At 39.2% G+C, this 18,293-nt stretch overlaps 1 protein-coding gene and 1 pseudogene across 1 annotated transcript in view; one reads left to right on the top strand and one right to left on the bottom strand.

The window, feature by feature from the left end:
• Window positions 1-18,293, top strand: part of OXCT1 (3-oxoacid CoA-transferase 1) — a 135,168-nt gene that overhangs the window by 27,123 nt on the left and 89,752 nt on the right. The window lies entirely within an intron of this gene.
• On the bottom strand, window positions 14,450-16,032 carry LOC131754755 (peptidyl-prolyl cis-trans isomerase H pseudogene; annotated as a pseudogene).

The raw sequence follows: 18,293 nt of genomic DNA, 5'->3' as shown, positions 1-18,293 counted from the left end.
GAGCCTGTGTCTTTTGGTTGGAGCATTTAATCCATTCACGTTTAAGGTAATTATCGATATGTATGTTCCTATTACCATTTTCTTAATTGTTATGAATTTGTTTTTGTAGCTCCTTTTCTTCTCTTGTGTTTCCCATTTAAAGAAGTTCCTTTAGCATTTGTTGTACAGCTAGTTTGGTTGTGCTGAATTCTGTTAGCTTTTGCTTGTCTGTAAAGCTTTTGATTTTTCCATTGAATTTGAATGAGATCCTTACCGGGTAGAGTAATCATGGTTGTAGCTTCTTCCCTTTCATCACTTTAAATATATTGTGCCACTCCCTTCTGGATTGTAGAGTTTCTGCTGAGAAATCAGCTCTTAAACTTATGGGAGTTTCCTTGTATGTTATTTGTCGTTTTTCCCTTGTTTTTAATAATTTTTCTTTGTCTTTAATTTTTGTCAATTTGACTACTATGTGTCTTGGCGTGTTTCTCCTTGGGTTTCTCCTACCTGGGACTCTCCACACTTCCTGGACTTGGGTGGCTATTTCCTTCCCATGTTAAGGAAGTTTTCGACTCTAATCTCTTCAAATATTTTCTCGGGTCCTCTCTCTCTCTTCTCCTTCTGGGATCCCTGTAACATGAATGTTGGTGCATTTAATGTTGTCCCAGAGGTCTCTTAGGCTAACTTCATTTCTTTTCATTCTTTTTTCTTTATTCTGTTTTGCAGTAGTGAATTCCACCATTCTGTCTTCCACGTCACTTATCCATTCTTCTGCCACAGTTATTCTGTTATTGATTCCTTCTAGTGTATTTTTCATTTCAGTTATTGTATTGTTCATCTCTGTTTGTTTGTTCTTTAATTCTTCTAGTTGTTTGTTGTTTAATTCTTCTAGGTCTCTGTAAAACATTTCTTGCATCTTCTCGATCTTTTCCTCCATTCTTTTTTCGAGGTCCTGGATTAATTTCACTATCACTATTCTGAATTCTTTTTCTGGAAGGTTGCCTATCTCCACATCATTTAGGTGTTTTTCTGGGATTTTTTCTTGTTCCTTCATCTGGTACATAGTCCTCTGCCTTTTCATTTTGTCTGTCTTTCTGTGAGTGTCGTTTTTGTTCCACAGGCTGCAGGATTGTAGTTCTTCTTGTTTCTGCTGTCTGCCCTCTGGTAGATGAGGCTATCTAAAAGGCTTGTGCAAGCTTCCTGATAGGAAGGACTGGTGGTGGGTAGGTTTGGGAGAGACTAGAGTAATTTTAGAACCTTCCCAGGTTCAAGTTCTGGGACAGAAATGGTGCTTATACCAAAATCTTGCCATTTTCTTTATACATATTTGAACCTGAAAGGAGACTTCAAAATGATTCATTTAGGCTTTGAGGATCACTTTGGAACCAAATTTTCCTGGGCGTTTGAGATAGCTTTCCCATGGGAGGGCTTTATAAGGAACGCATCCTGTGATCTGGAAATGAGAATATATGTTCTTGATTTTTCTTGTGAGGGTAGTATTCTACCTGGCATTTTTTCATTCCTCCATATGCTTGCCCAAGATGGTATTTCATGGAGACAGTGCTGCCGTATTCTTGTGTGTGTGTGTGTGTGTGTGTATGTGTGTGTGTGTGTGTGTGTGTGTGTGTGGTATGTGGCCCTCTCACTGTTGTGGCCTCTCCCATTGCGGAGCACAGGCTCAGCGGCCATGGCTCACGGGCCCAGCCGCTCCGCGGCATGTGGGATCTTCCCGGACCAGGGCACGAACCCGTGTCCCCTGCATTGGCAGGCGGACTCTCAACCACTGCACCACCAGGGAAGCTCATGCCATAATCCAATAATCAAATGTTAGAATTCTGTTTCTCTACTGGAAAGTGAAGTATATTATTATTTTTAGTAGATAGCCATAGTTTAGCTTCATTTTTTTTGTTTGTTTTCTTCCTCTTTTATGGAAGTGTAGTTAATTTTACAGTATTTGAAGTGTATTATTTTTAAAGTGCTGGGGCATGTGGTACTTTCAACACTGGCAGGGTGGTTTCTTTTGCAACAGTTTCAGTATATTTTCTGCATTTAAAATGGATAATGTGGTTTACTCTCTCTGTGCGATCTTTTGTTTTTTTTAATTGAATCATCTTAATGATCTGTCCATTACACACATCTGTAACAGTACTGAAAAAAAGCCTATAGCGTAGCTTAAAATGGTTGATAGTTGTTTAACCCTCTCTTGATTGTATGTACTTCTGTAAAACTGCCACAAACCAATATTTTTTCTCTGAGTACCATGGGGCAGTATGCATTGTCCTGGGTGAATTTCTTTCTTTCCTTCTTTTATAATCTGGTTGTTTTCAGCCAATCTTATCTCTTCCAAAAGCAGGAAGTGACTCTCTACTGTCTGAGAATTAATGTAGATATTAAGAAAGAGAGGTTCTCTGTTGGCATAAGGGAAGGGCAGACAAAATCCTTTAATTGATCCTGCAAATATGATAAAAGCTGCCCTCCCTGTGTCCTAGAACAGACATCTCTGATTCACAGCATTCTGTCCTATTAGACACAGACTCACAGTAGGAGCCCTTTCAGTATAGTGCTGCTGATGGCCACTCCCAATTGATTATACCCACACTGTCCAACATGGTAGCCACTAGCCACATGTGACTTTTAAAATTTAAATTAATTAAAATTAGATAAAGTAGAAATTCAGTTTCTCTTCAGTAGCTACATATGCTAGTGACTATTGTGTTGCTCAACATAGATAAAGAATATTGTCATCACTGGAGAAAGTTTGATTGGACAGAGCCTAATTGGAAGGATCAAGGTGAAATATAATTTGTCAGTCTAGTTTAGGAATATACGCAAAACAGGAATTTAGACAATAAATTATTGTAAGCCTGCTCCCTCTGCATGCTCATAGTAGAGGAGGTCCACATGCCTTTAGGTTGAATTGTAAGAACTTGTGCTCTTCCATGTAGAAGATAATTTGGAATTGGGGATGATGAATAGATTGGGTGTCTTCTGATAACAAAAAATCTATCTGGACTGTGAGTTTTGTATTATTCTTAGTATAGTGACTACCCTGGACCTCCAGCTCCTCTTCTGTTTTATGTTTTGTGCACTCTGTCACCTGCATTGGCCTTTAGCACTCTGTAATTCTTTTCCTGTAGCTCTATCCTACTTTATTGTACAGGGGTCCTAGTGAGATGGATGATTATGAGCTGGTTTCACAGGAGTCTTCAGAGATCTTAAATTACCTGCATATTTTCCTGCCTGTTAAATATTAACAATAATAATAGTTACTATTAATCAAGTATTTATTATGTGTTAGTGCTGTATTCTTCATGGTTATTGTTAATTTTTTTAATGTTAACAATAGTCTTATGAGGTAGGAATCATTATTATCCTTATTTTACAGATAAAGACTTAAAAGCACAGAGAGGTTAGGTTATATACCCAATGTCACACAGCTAGATGGAGCTAGGATAGAACCACAGAATGACTGATTCCGGGGTGTCTGCACTTTTCCACTATTTTTATGAAATATTCTCAAATCATCATCAATGGATAGTGTTTCAAAATCTTGAAAGGTATTGAATCTCTGGAAGTAGTCCATTTCAATGCTAACTATTAGAATCAAGCAGATTGCGAGATTTTGGCCAATATATTCCTCTACCCCCAGCTTTCCTTGCCAGTTATTCCAATTTTGGTCTTTTTGCCTCCTGCACTATCTACCTCCAAGAGGGCTTTGAGAAAAGCATCATCCTGTGATCAATAGCCCTGTGGATTCATTCAGTCTTCCTCTGGATTCTGTTCATTCTGTTGTGTCACCTCTCTGAACTGTGCAGCTTTTCACAAACTTCCCTGAACATGGTGATTGAATGTCTATTCTTGTACTGCAGTATCTTAAGCAGTGGGAGCTTTAACAATGACTACACCCTACATTTCAGACAAAGCCTTTTCTTTTTTAGAACTCTTAGCTCATCTCCTTTCTCTTATAGATGAGGACATGGAGGACTTTTTAGTAGCAGGATCTGGGTTAGAGCCTGTCTCTTAAAGCACCACTCCACTCCCTGGTGCTGCATCTTTTCAGCCTTTGTCCCTGGTTACCCCCTATAACTTGAGTTTTATGGGAGGTAAGAGAGGGGTAGAACTATAAATACCTAAAATATTAATGATAATTCCCTCAGATATCTTAAAGTCTTTTTGCACCTAGAAGCAGGGTAGCAGGGGACTTCCCTGGTGACGCAGTAGTTAAGAATCCTCCTCCCAATGCAGGGGACTTGGGTTCAAGCCCTGGTCCGGGAAGATCTCACATGCCGTGGAGTAACTAAGCTTGTGCACCACAACTACTGAGCCTGTGCTCTAGAGCCTGTGAGCCACAACTACTGAGTCCATGTGACACAGCTACTGAAGCCCACGTGCTTACAGCCCATGCTCTGCAATAAGAGAAGCCACCGCAATGAGAAGCCCGTGCACTGCAATGAAGAGTAGCCCCCGCTCGTAGAGAAAGCCCGTGCACAGCAACGAAGACATAATGCAGCCAAAAATAAATAAATTTAAAAAAAAAAAAAAAGAAGCAGGGTGGCAAAGGAACATAAAGCTGTCTCTTGCTTTTTTGGTTCATAATTTCTCTTCCATTTGACAAGAGGTAAACCAGTATATTTATCTTGAATTGAAGAGAATACCAAATTAGCCCTTGACATGAATTATTTCTGGTTTCTCTAAAAGTGGGATATTGCTCCTTTTTGGAAAAATTTTGCCTTTCAAATGTGTTCTAAACAAACTTATGAGTTGTGGAAAACCAATTATGTCTGTTTTCCCCTTTAACCGATATGGATATTACATTTGCATTCTTAAAACCTGGAGCCATTTGCATGTTTCGCCACAAAGTTGTGACATAGTGAAGGCTGGCTGTCTCTTTTCCCGTCTCTTAAGGAACTGGGGGTAGTTACTTGGGGAAAATAGTACAAGTGGGTGCACATATTGGCATACATGCCAGAAAGATATTTCTCTTTTTAGGACAGACAGTGTTATTTCTGGACCTCCTCTTTGAGTGGGTGGAATCTTCCCTGATAAACTTCACAAGTTTAAGTGCAAAACCAGCCAGCCAGGGAACAACTGTTGGCATTGCGTTCCATGTGTATGAATAACAGCAGTACTGTGGAACTCATTTGGCTTTTGTAGTGGTCTGTTAACCCTTCAACTTCCCATGAGCCTGTCAGCCAGTCTCCTGGGTGCATATCCAATGAGGCTGTGTTTCTCTGGGAAGTTACCTGTCTTTACATTTTTTTTTTTTTAAAGCAACTTACAATAGAAAACTCAGGGGGAGGGGTGGGAGTGTTTCACTCAGGAGCCTGTTAATGCTTTGTCTCCTGCAAGCAGCCTGGCATGCCTGTGCTGTCAGGAAAGGTCATCTGACTCAGCCACCGACGGTTGTTGAGGTTACCTGTGAACAAAATAACCCAGCTAGTTTCTTCAGGTGTGTGCCCTGGCTGGTTTTGGAAGATGGCAAGGTTTGTGCAAGGCCTCTTCAGCTACTTCGGCTAATTTCAGCTTTTAGTTAAGACAAACAGATTCATTACCATGACTTCAATAAAGTTGTTTTTATTATATTTATATTATGGTATATTTATATATTTGCTTATGAAAGAATTGTTCATATTACATGATATTTGATGCATACAAGTATTATATACATGTAGCCTTTGTGGGTTATAAAGCACAATAATAAATTGAAGACCTACGAATGCACCTAAGGTAAGGATTAGCGGATTGCTTATTCTCATTTTCATCTGCCTGCCTTTCCTGCAGAGAGAGCCACTGTCAGGAATATTGTGGTTATCAGTCCCTTAAAAATAATTCTTAAGTCATAAGGTATGGACATACGGAAAATTATTTTCCAAAGATATCCTAATACTTTTTGTTTAAAAGAGCCAAGCTTTGGGACCTGTGACTTCTGCGTTCTGTACTAGTGCCTGGCACATGCCATGTCTCCAGAGGAGGTTAACTAGAGGAAAAGATTAGGGGTACATCTGCCATCCTGCCAAGAAGATATGTGTTGTTCCTGATTGGCGGATGAGGAAAGGTGAAAATAGCAGTGTAAATGGTATTACAAATTTTGTTTTTAATGTTTATTATGAAGGCTAATGGACATACACAACAGTAAACAGAAGAGTGTAATGAACCCATCTGAGCTCGTCCTCCAGCTCCAGTGACTGTCAACCCACAATCACTTCTGCCCCGTCTTCATCCCCATCTCCTGCCTCCTCTTGTAGTATTTTGAAATAATCACCAGATATTGTATCCCTAATCAGCTTACATTATAATGCTCAAGACTGACAATAGGTGCAATAAATAAGTAAAATATATATTATATTAGATATTGATAAATATTAAGGAGATGAAACAAAGCATGAAAAGGGACATGAAATGTCAGGAGAAGAAAGATAAATTTTTTTTGTTTTGTTTCTTTGTTTTTTTTGTCCGCATTGCGTGGCTTGTGGGATCTTAGTTCCCTGACCAGGGATTGAACCCGGACCCTCAGCAGTGGGACCGTGGAGTCCTAACCCCTGGACCACCAGGGAGTTCCCCAAAGTGGAATTTTGAATGGGTTGGTCAGTAGCAGAAGGCCCCACTGAGATGACAGCTGAGCGGAGGCCTCTGGGAAATGAGGAAGGTGGGCGGTGGAAGGAGGGGAGCAGACAGAGCCTTCCTGGCGGACTTCAGGACTGGGGATGACAGACTCCCCTTTCTTCGGTCGGAGGTGGTGGGCCGAGGAGTCTTATATGAGGGTGGCTGTCTTGAGAATCATGGCAGTATCTTCCTAGGCTGTGTGAAGTGTGATTTCTGTTTTTAGTTCATTTGTAGTACTTCCCAAGATGACTAGGCCCAAAGCTGACTTTAAAACTCTGAGATGAATGGAGAATGTGAATTTGAGATTGGAGCCTCCTGACTTTTGTGACTCTCTGGCCCTGTTTGGAGAACTTTGTGTTGACAACACCTCATGAATTATCTTTGCAGAAGAAGTCAAACTGGTGGTTAGTTCACTTTACACTAGGATGTGGGAATACAGTGGATTTTAACCATTCGACCTAATCACTTCAGTGGATCCTGTGAACATTTAATCTCCACCAAGCAGGCCCAATTAGTGTATCGATGTTTTAGAGACTGGTTATCTTCCATCCTGCTTCAGGAAAAATGAAACTGCCCAAGGGATAAACATAATTCCTTTCCTCTTAAGGTTCTTGTATTCTTAATCTTAAGATTGCTAATGCCTTTTGATATTACAGAGAAACTAGTCGCTCCATGCCTGTATGGAATTTATGCCCACGCACAAAATTGCTGGTTGACTTGGAGACATGATATTTATGAGAACTTGGCTGAAATGTCAAATTTGACATTCACTGTGTGAAGCATAATATAGTAAATGCCCTTCACAGCACTTTAGTATTTACCTGGTAATGCTCTCTACTTCTCTTCCTTAGTGAGAAGATAAGGACAGCGAGAACCTGTTTAATCCTAATCCTCTTTACTTCATTCACACAGGCCAGTTGACTCGAACACTCAACACAAGTTCTTTAAAAACACAGGCAGGTAACAGAGCTATTTGATACAATACAAAAAGCAGGAACACCCTCTTCCCACCAACCCCCCATGAACCCTGGGACCTCATGATCCTAAGTCATAATACAGTCACCTTCCCAAGTGTTAACTTTAGGGATGATGTGGTGAGCTTTGGATGTCATTTACAATGATTGATTTTTAAGTCTGTTAAATTATATAATATCTTTAATTTACATTTTTTTCTTTTTTATTTTTTCAGTTATAGGATTTTATTAATGCTTTTAGATTTCATTTTTTAAAAAGTGATTGCTATACCACTCTGAAAGAGATATCTATGAATTCTTCATGCTACAAATTCAGCCAGATGTACATTGCTTTGACAGGTGATAATATCCTTACACAACTAAACTAAATGAAGTGATTGACTCTACTTACTTTGAAGTATTAAAGTATTTAAAGACAATTCATTCATTTCCTTGAATTTTCATAAAATGCAACACTGATTTGAGAATATTTCAATGCTAATGAAGATGTATTTAGTGAAGATTTAGTTGAATATTTTGACAAAATAACCTTCTCAGTAATAGAATCACTCTTCTGTTATTATTTGCTGTTCTACCAAGGAAGCAGTAAATATAAAAAACATGAACTTAGTGAATGCCAGGTATTAACTTCACTGCATTTTTGTGTGTGTGTACTCTTATAGATTAATAATTCTTAGCCTAATGACCATTTACATCCAGAAGAATAGCAGAATAGAAGTATGGTTTGTTGATGGTAAAATTAAATCAAGTGCTAATTCTGACATTTTATTTCTTGTTGCTTGGTAACAGTGCAGCAACTCTGTAAGAGTTCCTTTATCTCAGCTACAATGGACTTCATTGCATTGTGGGGTAGCAATACCAACTGCAGCAAGTCATTTGTATGACATTATCCTTCCAGAATTGCTAATTTTTATTGTTAGGGCAGAGATCCTTAAAAAAGTCATTTTAATAATACATCCTCCTTTTTTGATGGATTGGTGAATTTTATTCTAGCTATTTTTGGCTTTTCGGCTTTGTGTCTATAATTTCTGAGGTTTCACAAATTTGTGTTTTATCAGTCTGTACAGTATTAACCTAGGCTTCTGAATTTCATTGTAAAAATGTACATTCTAAGTGATGCTTCATTAGTTCTTAGTGAACATCTTTTATCCTTGACCACCTAAGAGGGGAGAAAAAAATATCTGGGCAGAATTTTTCTTTCATAAAAATAGGACATATACGTCATTCTTCTCTAATATAGAGCATTCCTAGTTTTAGAACCTGCTTTGGGAAAAGGAAGCCTGTTGAACCAGTGTGATTTGTTTTAAGTGAAAGGCTGATTCATGTTGCGTATACTATATATGTTCTATATGCTGTTAGTTCACAATTATTATTTACAACAAAGGTTGATAAACTATAGCCCGGGGTCTGTTTTTGTATTGTCTAAGAGCTAAGAAATTTTTATATTTTTAAAGGGTTGTTTAAAGAAAAAAAAAAGCAATATGTGACAGAGACAGTATGGAGCCTATAAAGCCTGAAATATTATCTGGCCCTTTTCAGATAAAAGCTTGCAGACCCTTGATTTATGGCATAGTTTCCATTTCTATAGTCTGAATATATTAAATGTCACTAAGTAGTATTTTTTAAAGGACCAGTGAACTTAAGTAGAACTGAAATAAAATAATGATAACTGGTTTGAAGAGAATCAATGAAAAAATTAAATTGAATAATATGAATTTGTGTAGAAGTAGTGAAATGATTATGCAGTTTGGTGGGCCTATTTTGGGGGCAACCATGAAGAAAGGAAGATTACATGTAGCAACTTGTTTATCTTGCTTATCTTGCCACAGTTTTTATAATTTCTTTACAAACTCAATGCCTTTGTCAATAAATCTGACTTTAATAAAATTGTGTAGTGATAGACTCACTTTATTAGAAGCATTTTGCTTTTTCCTGCCCATTAGACTTTATGTCATACTTGAGGCCAGTTTCTTACTTACAATGTCTGTATCCTGGGGTGATGGGGTGAGGACTTCTCCAACTTGACCTGGGTCTGGCACTCAGCTGCAGCTCCTGCTGTCTGGCAGAGTTTCCAGGAGCTACGGAAATGGTCCAGAGTTGGAGTCATCCTGTGTCCCTGGCTTTTGGAAGGGCCCTGCAGCCCTGGGTTTTCATCTCCTCTGGAGCTGTGCCCCCCACATCCTGGAGAGAGGGCAGGAGAAGAATTGTGGACAGACTTTGGGCAAGGTGAGGCTCATTTTCTCAGCCTTCCAAACCAGGGCTTTTAGCTTCCTGTTTTCTTTTTAGTCAGAAATGTGTTTGTAAGTGTTATCTGGCTTATTTATTGGTAAGGTAAAGCCTGAAATCAGGAAGTTAACCAGGGCAGCCATGTGTTTTTTTATCTAGCATCAGTCTTCTTAAGCAATAGAAAAGGCTCCAACCAGGCAAAACGTATTCTAGTGATGAGAGATAAGTCAACTTTTTATTTATTTATTTTTGCTGTGCCATGCGGCTTATGGGATTTTATTATAGTTCCCCGACCAGAGATCGAACCTGGGGCCCTGGCAGTGAGAGTGCCAAGTCCTAACCACTGGACCACCAGAGAATTCCCAAAAGTCAATTATTTTAGCTAGACTCACTTAACTCCTCTTTCTTGTAAGCAAAGGCCCAGAAAACCCCATGCTTGAGCACCATTTCTGTATTAGTAGGCGTTTTATATTACTTTATATTTGTAATGCTTTATGTTTTCAAAGTGCTTTTACATATATTATCTCATTTGATCCTCTTAATCACCAGGTGAGGTAGGAGGAGAAGTAGTTTTCTTATAATATTACAAATGAGAAAACTGAGAAACAGATAAGTTTCTGGGAATAGATCATTGGGAAGTTGAATGGCTTAATGAAAAGGACATTTGAAAGCCTTGGTTTAAGTCCTGACTTTCCGTGTTTCCTCTGCCACTGTCCTTCCATGACAATACTGAGGCTTTATTTCTGAGACACTGAACATTTCTGAAAATGTCAGCATAGCTAAGTGGGCTTTTATAGGAGCTTTCACCTTACTTTAAGTTTAAGGGTCATGATTTTAGGTGTTGTATGTAGAATGGATTTTTATGGAGCTGTGAAGGGAGACAGGGTAGCCAATGAGGAGACTATTGCAGTGGTCCAGGCAAGAGGTGATGGTGGCTTGGACTTGAGTGGTGGAGTGGAAGTGGGGAGGGGTGATGGAATTGAGATATACAGTATCTTAGAAGAGGAATCTTATCAGACTTGCCAATGCCTTGGATGTGGAATGCTGGGATAGAGGAAAGGCAGAGAGTAAAATGATTCCCACCTGACTTGAGCAATGGTGTGACACCTGCCAAGCTGAGGAAGCCTGGGAACAGCTTTTGGAAGGAGTAACAAGAGCCCTGGTAGGGTTGATTGGCTTTTTAGGCATTCAAGTGGTGATGTAGGTGAAGATGGACATGTGCGTGTTGTGCTCAGAGGAGAGGTCTAGAAGGGATTTATACAACTTGGACTAATCCACATATATTTGATAAGTAGAGTCATGGAATAGAAAAGAACACTTAGTAAAAAAGTCCTGGGACTAAGCTCTAGGAGTCTCAGTATATTTCTTTCTTTTTTTCTTTTCTTTCTTTTTGTGAACAGCATCTGAGATTAAGAATCACATCTTTATTTACAATAGCCAGGACATGGAAGCAACCTAAGTGTTCATCAACAGATGAATGGATAAAGAAGATGTGGCACATACATACTATGGAATATTACTCAGCCATAAAAAGAAATGAAATTGAGTTATTTGTAGTGAGGTGGATGGACCTAGAGTCTGTCACACAGAGTGAAGTAAGTTAGGAAGAGAAAAACAAATACCATGTGCTAACGCATATATATGAAATCTAAAAAAAAAAAATAGTTCTGATGAACCTACGGGCAGGACAGGAATAAAGACACAGACGTAGAGAATGGACTTGAGGACATGGGGAGGGGGAAGGATAAGCTGGGATGAAATGAGAGGGTGGCATGGACATATATACACTACCAAATGTAAAATAGATAGCTAGTGGGAAGCAGCCGCATAGCACAGGGAGATCAGCTTGGTGCTTTGTGACCACCTAGAGGGGTGGGATTGGGAGGGTGGGAGGGGGAGACACAAGAGGGAGGGGATATGGGGATATATGTATACATATAGCTGATTCCCTTTGTTATACAGCAGCAACTAACACAACATTGTAAAGCAATTATACTCCAATAAAGATGTTAAAAAATAAAACAAAATAAAAAAAGAAATAGAAAAAAACCACAATCACATCTTTGCTTCCCACTGACATTGTGACCTTGGAAAAATAAGTACTTTAGAATCCCAGCTTCTTTATAGCATCTCCTGTCTATTTGCCTATTTCACAGGTCTATTTTGAGTGTCAGTGGGGTAGGGCATTTGGATGTGTTTTCTAAAGCTCTGAAGTGCTATGTTCTTACCTTGATCCCTCCTGCTGCTTTGATTAATGAACCTTAGATGACTGTCCTCACTGGCCCAGTGACAGTGACTATAGGACCACCCCGTGGGTTGCAGCTGGCAAGGCACACCCTCCCTATCCTTTCCCTGTCATCCAGAGTTCTTGAGATCTAGGGGAATTAAAATTCCATAATACCACCGATTTCTAAAATCTCAGGGCATTATCAAGAAACTAATCTAGATTGGTTTTTAAATATATTGTTAGCTTTAATCAGCAGTAAATTACCTAATATTTAAAGCTCATCAAAATCAACCTAAATATGTTGATCCCTTACATTGAGCAAATGCAGTGATGACTTTTAAGGTGAGCATTATGGACCCCTTATAGAAAGGAAGGTTCTTATAAATCTGTCATTTCATTAGCTTATGAAATGACAGATGTATAAATTGCATGCAGTCAAAAATTGATGGCCACTCTCTGCTGTCATATTTTAAATGGAGGATTAGCCAATGACCTATTTACCTCTTTTTGTATGTTGGCGCAAAAGATTCAGATATTCTGGTTTGGGATGAAAACTAACCTTTGTTCCCTGATGAAACATGCTTGTACTGAATATCCATCTTGAATTCTTTTCATTGAAAGTAACATTTATTGTTTTAGGGGGCGTAAGAGAAACGAAATGAATAAAGAGGGCCTCAGATATTTATTGATGCTTCATGTTCAACTAAGTGCACACCACTCACTACCTGCAAACGTCAGAGAGACTAAGGGTCAAGAAATAGACCCTTATTTCTTTAGGATGCAGCACACTGTTACATCTAAATAAATTAGTCTGCAGGTGTGTTTTCACTGCTTCCTTATGAAAGCTTTGCCTTATTGAATTTTCACAGACTCAGGAAAAAGTATGTTTTATTTAGTTTGTTTTTAGATGAAGTGGTTTGAAACAAACAGTTGGTTAATTTAGGAGAAATAATGAAAGATTAGAAACCAAGAATGACTTAATTGTTAGAAAGTACAGTAGTCCCTCCTTATCTGGGGTTCCACTTTTCACAGCTTCAGTTACTTGTAATCAACTGTTGCTCAAAAATATTAAATGGAAAATTCCAGAAATAAACAATTCATAGGTTTTAAATTGCATGTTGTTCGGAGTAGTGGATGAAATCTCACCTGCTCCAGTTCTGTCCCGCCTGGGATCCCCAGCCGTCAACATCTGCTCCTGACACCCAGACATCAACATGGCTCGATGATCCAGGATGACATGGAGTAGATAATCTTCCTTCTGATACATCGTCAGAAAGTCAGTAGTAGCCTAACATTACGTCACAGTGCCTATATCATTCACCTCACTTCATCTCGTCACACAGGCCTTTTATCATTTCACATGATCGCAAGAAGTAGGGGGAGCACAGGATAATAATGTAATTTGAGAGAGAGCAAGACCACATTCACATAACTTCTATTATAGTATATTGTTATAATTGTCCTATTTTATTATTAATTATTGTTGTTAATCTCTTTTTTTAAAATAATTCTACAGCATTTCTTTTGATTGATTGATTGATTGATTGGCTGTGTTGGGTCTTCGTTTCTGTGCGAGGGCTTTCTCTAGTTGCGGCAAGCGGGGGCCACTCTTCATCGTGGTGCATGGGCCTCTCACTGTCGCGGCCTCTCTTGTTGCGGAGCACCGGCTCCAGACACGCAGGCTCAGTAGTTGTGGCTCACTGGCCTAGCTGCTCCGCGGCATGTGGGATCTTCCCGGACCAGGGCTCGAACCCGTGTCCCCCGCACCGGCAGGCAGACTCTCAAACACTGAGCCACCAGGGAAGCCCTGTTGTTAATCTCTTATCGTGCCTATTTTTTTTGGGGGGGGGGCTGTGTTGGGTCTTCGTTGCTGCATGCGGGCTTTCTCTAGTTGCGGCGAGTAGGGGCTACTCTTCGTTGCGGTGTGTGGGCTTCTCATTGCAGTGGCTTCTCTTGTTGTGGAGCACAGGCTCTAGGCACGTAGACTTCAGTAGTTGCAGCACACAGGCTCAGTAGTTGCAGCATGCGGGCCCTAGAGCACATAGGCTTCAGTAGCTGCAGCACGTGGGCTCAGTAGTTGCGGTGTGTGGGCTCTAGGGCACATGGGCTTCAGTAGTTGTGGCCCATGGGCTTAGTTGCTCCTTGGCATGTGGGATCTTCCCGGACCAGGGATTGAACCTGTATCCCCTGCATTGGCAGGCATTCTTAACCACTGCATCACCAGGGAAGTCCCGTGCCTAATTTTTTTGTTTTTTTTAAATGAACAACTTTATTTACAGTTGAAAACTTAAACATAAAATCTTGGCTTCTGAATCTGTGAGGTCTCTTGATCAAATGGGGCAGCAGCAGGCAGGGGAGCAAACACAGGGGCTAATCCAGATTATCTTACTCAGGAGCATCACCCGGAGCAAGGGAAGGCCTGATTCAGTCTTCCTCTGGACTACATCTCTCCACACTGTGAGATCAGCACAGGCAGCTTGGGCTTACTGTTGGGGCCTGTGGGAGCATTCTCAATCTTTCTCATCACCAGAAGTCCATCAGTGATTTTTCCAAACACCACGTGCTTCCCATTAGCCAATCACACTTAGAGCAGGTGATGAAAAACTGGCAGCCATTTGTATTGGGACCATTGTTTGCCACGGAAAGCAGGCCTGGAGCTGAGTGTCTAAGCTTAAAGTTTTCATCTGCAAACAGCCCACGGTAGATACTAGTGACTCCAGTACCATCTCCATTAACAAAATTTCCACCCTGAATCATGAAATCTTTTATGACCCTGTGGAAGCTGCTCCCTTTGTCTCCTGTTGGAACCCCATCTTTTCTGAATTGTCCAGTGCAGAACTGCCTAAAATTCTAAGTCGTCTTAGGCGCAATGTCTGCAAAGAGCTCCATCTTCATGCAGCCAACTTCCCTTGTGTTCTACCCAGTCCTTCCACAAGCAAGTGCCTAATTTTTTTAAAAAAATTTTATTTATTTATTTTGGCTGCGCTGGGCCTAGCTGTGGCATGTGATCTTTTAGTTGCGGCCTGCAGACTGTTAGTTCTGGCATGCATGCAGGATCTAGTTCCCTGACCAGGGATCGAACCCGGGCCCCCTGCATTGGGAGTGTGGAGTCTTACCCACTGGACCACCAGGGGAGTCCCTATCATGACTAATTTAAAAGTTAAATTTTATCATAGGTTTGTATGTATAGGAAAAACCAGTAAATATAGGGTTTGGTGCTATCCACAGTTTCAGGCATCAACTGGGGGTCTTGGAACGTATCCCGTGTGGATAAGGAGGCACTCCTGTAATGGTTTTCTCTTCTGTTCTTCACTCCGTGAAGAAACCAAGACCACTCGTGTCCAGGAGTATAGGTCGCCTTCTCTCTGGTTTGGCTTCTGAAATTTAATGTTAATTTCTGTCACTGAATAACTAAGTCCACATTCAATTTATTTGAAGAGAATTTTAAATCCAAATCCCATGGGACAGAAGTTAAACAAAAATCTGAAGAATTTAGTATCTCTTCTGTGCTTGCTGTGAGAAGGAGCTGGGTTATTAATTTAAAGAAGCTATTTTAGTTTCCTTAATAATTATGGGAAAGGATACAAGTTTTGCCTTGTATTCTGAAAAAGTTCTTTTCAGTTTAGAATTTCTTTTTAAATTTTGGAAAAGGTTTTCTGGCACAGACAAAACTCAAGGAAGAAAAATTCATTATTATGAAACTCAGGCAAATACAGGTTACCTACAAAAAGCTACAGGATTAAGACTGTTGAGTTTGAAAGTTTTGGTATAATTTAAATTTCTCTCAACTTGAGGAATTTACGAAGCTCATTCATTTTGAGAATTGGCATCTCAGAAGTAGAATTAGACCTTTAGAAAGAAAGGAAGTATTAAATGGTATTTTAAAGCCAGCTCTATAAACCAATTCCTGCTATAAAAAGTAGTTTAGCTGCTGTTTTATTTATAGATATTTTTCCCCAATGCTTTTGGCATTATGTTTACACCCAAAAAGTTTTCACTTACTTTTCCTTTTTGCTGGTTCATATTTTTAAATGTACAAAGTAGCATTTTATATGTGGATTAATGAGGACTAGATTTTATAAGAACAGAGCAAAATAGAATGGAAAACTTTTCTTCATAAAATTCATTCCCATGAAATAGGAGGGGCAGTAAAATGGTCCAGATAGAATAGATACAGCTAGGGTATGCCTACACAAAGTGGAGTAGACTCCATAATTGAAATGTTTTCAACTGTGGCAATAGCAGATAAAGGAGATATAGCCTAATGATAAAAGCAATAAAAACAACAGCAGCAGCAGCAAGTACTATTTATACTGTGAACTTATGTGCAAAGCACATAAGGTCATCTGTTATAATAACCCAGTGTGGTAGGTTTTATTATCCTTATTCTATAGAGGAAGGAAATGAGGATAAGGAGAGGCTTTATGATAAAGCTAATAAGGGAGAGATCTAAAAACATTTCTTTCTGCCTCCAAAGCCATGTTCTTAAGTATAAGTGAAGAATGATGTATGTAAAATGTAAAATGGTGTATTTTAAGGTACATTTTGTTTTATACTTTGTAGTGTTAACATTTAAAATATAATTTATTACCTCCTTAAGGGCAGGGGCTTAGACCTTTAGCTAATTGAATTTTTCAGACAAGTATAGCTCCAGCACAATGTTAATACTTCCATAAACACAAAATTAAAAAACATTCAGAAATGTTAACCTCTTAAAACTTATAAAATCGGATAATCTCCTGAAAGCTGTGAAATGAGAGCCTTCACACTTGAGAAGGTAGAATGGTTCCCCCCAGTTAAAAATGATGTAGATGATATTATACAGTAGTTTGAAACCAAGATAGAAATTTTAGGATTCTGTATAATAAATACTGCTAATGATTATCTACTTAAAAAATAGGAACTTCCAGTTTCTGTTCTGGCATCTAAGGAGCTTAGTAGTCACCACCCCTGTTCTCACAATAAGAAAGTGAACGAACTGAAAATCAACAGACAACAATTTGTTCACAATAATAATGGTATTAATGTATTTCATAATTATAGCTTATGGTTGAATGAAATGAATGATAGAAATGTTTTAAAGGACAGGAGGGGGAGATAAGAGTACTCTGTCATAGAGTACTTGCACTACCCGTGAGGTGGTATAGCGTTATCTGAAAGAAGCCTTGAATTAGTTGTAAATATATATTGCCAACTCAAGCATAACCACTAAAAAGGGTAAAAAGAGAGGTATACAGTCAGCTGTATCCATGGGTTTCACATACACACATTCAACCTGAATTTGCTGATGTGAAACCCATGGATACAGAAGGCTGGTTGTAATGAACATGCTAGGAGAGAAGAAAAAAATGGAATCATATAAAAAGCTTAGTTAAAACCAGAGAAGGAGGGACTTCCCTGGTGGTCCAGCAGTTAAGACTCCACTCTCCCAATGCAGGGGGCCCTGGTTTGATCCCTGGTCAGGGAACTAGATCCCTCATGCCACAACTAAGAGCCTATATGCCACAACTAAAGATCCCACATGTTGCAATTAAAAAAATTAAAAGTTCCTGCATGCCGCAACTGAAGATCCCGCATGCATCAGTGAAGATCGTGTGTGCCACAACTAAGACCTGGTGCAGCCAAATAAATAAATAAATATTTTTAAAAAAAACAGAAGGCAGAAAAATATAAGATGAAAATGAAACAACAAGGACAACAAATAGAAAATGTAACAACTATGGTAGATGTTAATCCAGCTATATCATTAGTCACTTTAACTATTAATGGTCTAAGATACACCAGTTAAAAGACAGAGAATCTCAGATGGGATTAAATGAGACCCAGCTATATGTTGTCTATAAGAAACCTGCTTATATATATATATTTTTGCAGCTTTATTGATAAATATAATTGACATATAGCATTGTATAAGTTTAAGGTGTACAACGTGTTGACTTGATGCACTTACATATTATGAAATGATTACCACTATAGTGATAGCTAACATCTCCAGCTCCTCACATAATTACCATTTCTTTTTTGTGGTGAGAACGTTTAAGATCTGCTATCATAGCAAAACTGACTTCAGAAAATTTTCAAGGAAAATACCAGAGATAAAGAAAGACATTCCATGATGATAAAAGGACCAATTCTTAACAAAGACATAAGAATCCTTAAAGTGCATGGGTGACAGTGGTTCTTTTTTTTTTTTTCCCCACACTCATTATGACCTTCTGAGATACCAGCACCAGCTGCCCCATGCCATCTTCACAGCAGTTTGGGTCCCAGCTCTGTGCAGCCCC

Source organism: Kogia breviceps, chromosome 4 (assembly GCF_026419965.1).
Source record: "Kogia breviceps isolate mKogBre1 chromosome 4, mKogBre1 haplotype 1, whole genome shotgun sequence".
NCBI classification, from domain to species: Eukaryota; Metazoa; Chordata; class Mammalia; order Artiodactyla; family Physeteridae; genus Kogia; species Kogia breviceps.
Note: the sequence above shows the minus strand (reverse complement) of the source record. Positions and strands in the feature narration are given on the sequence as shown.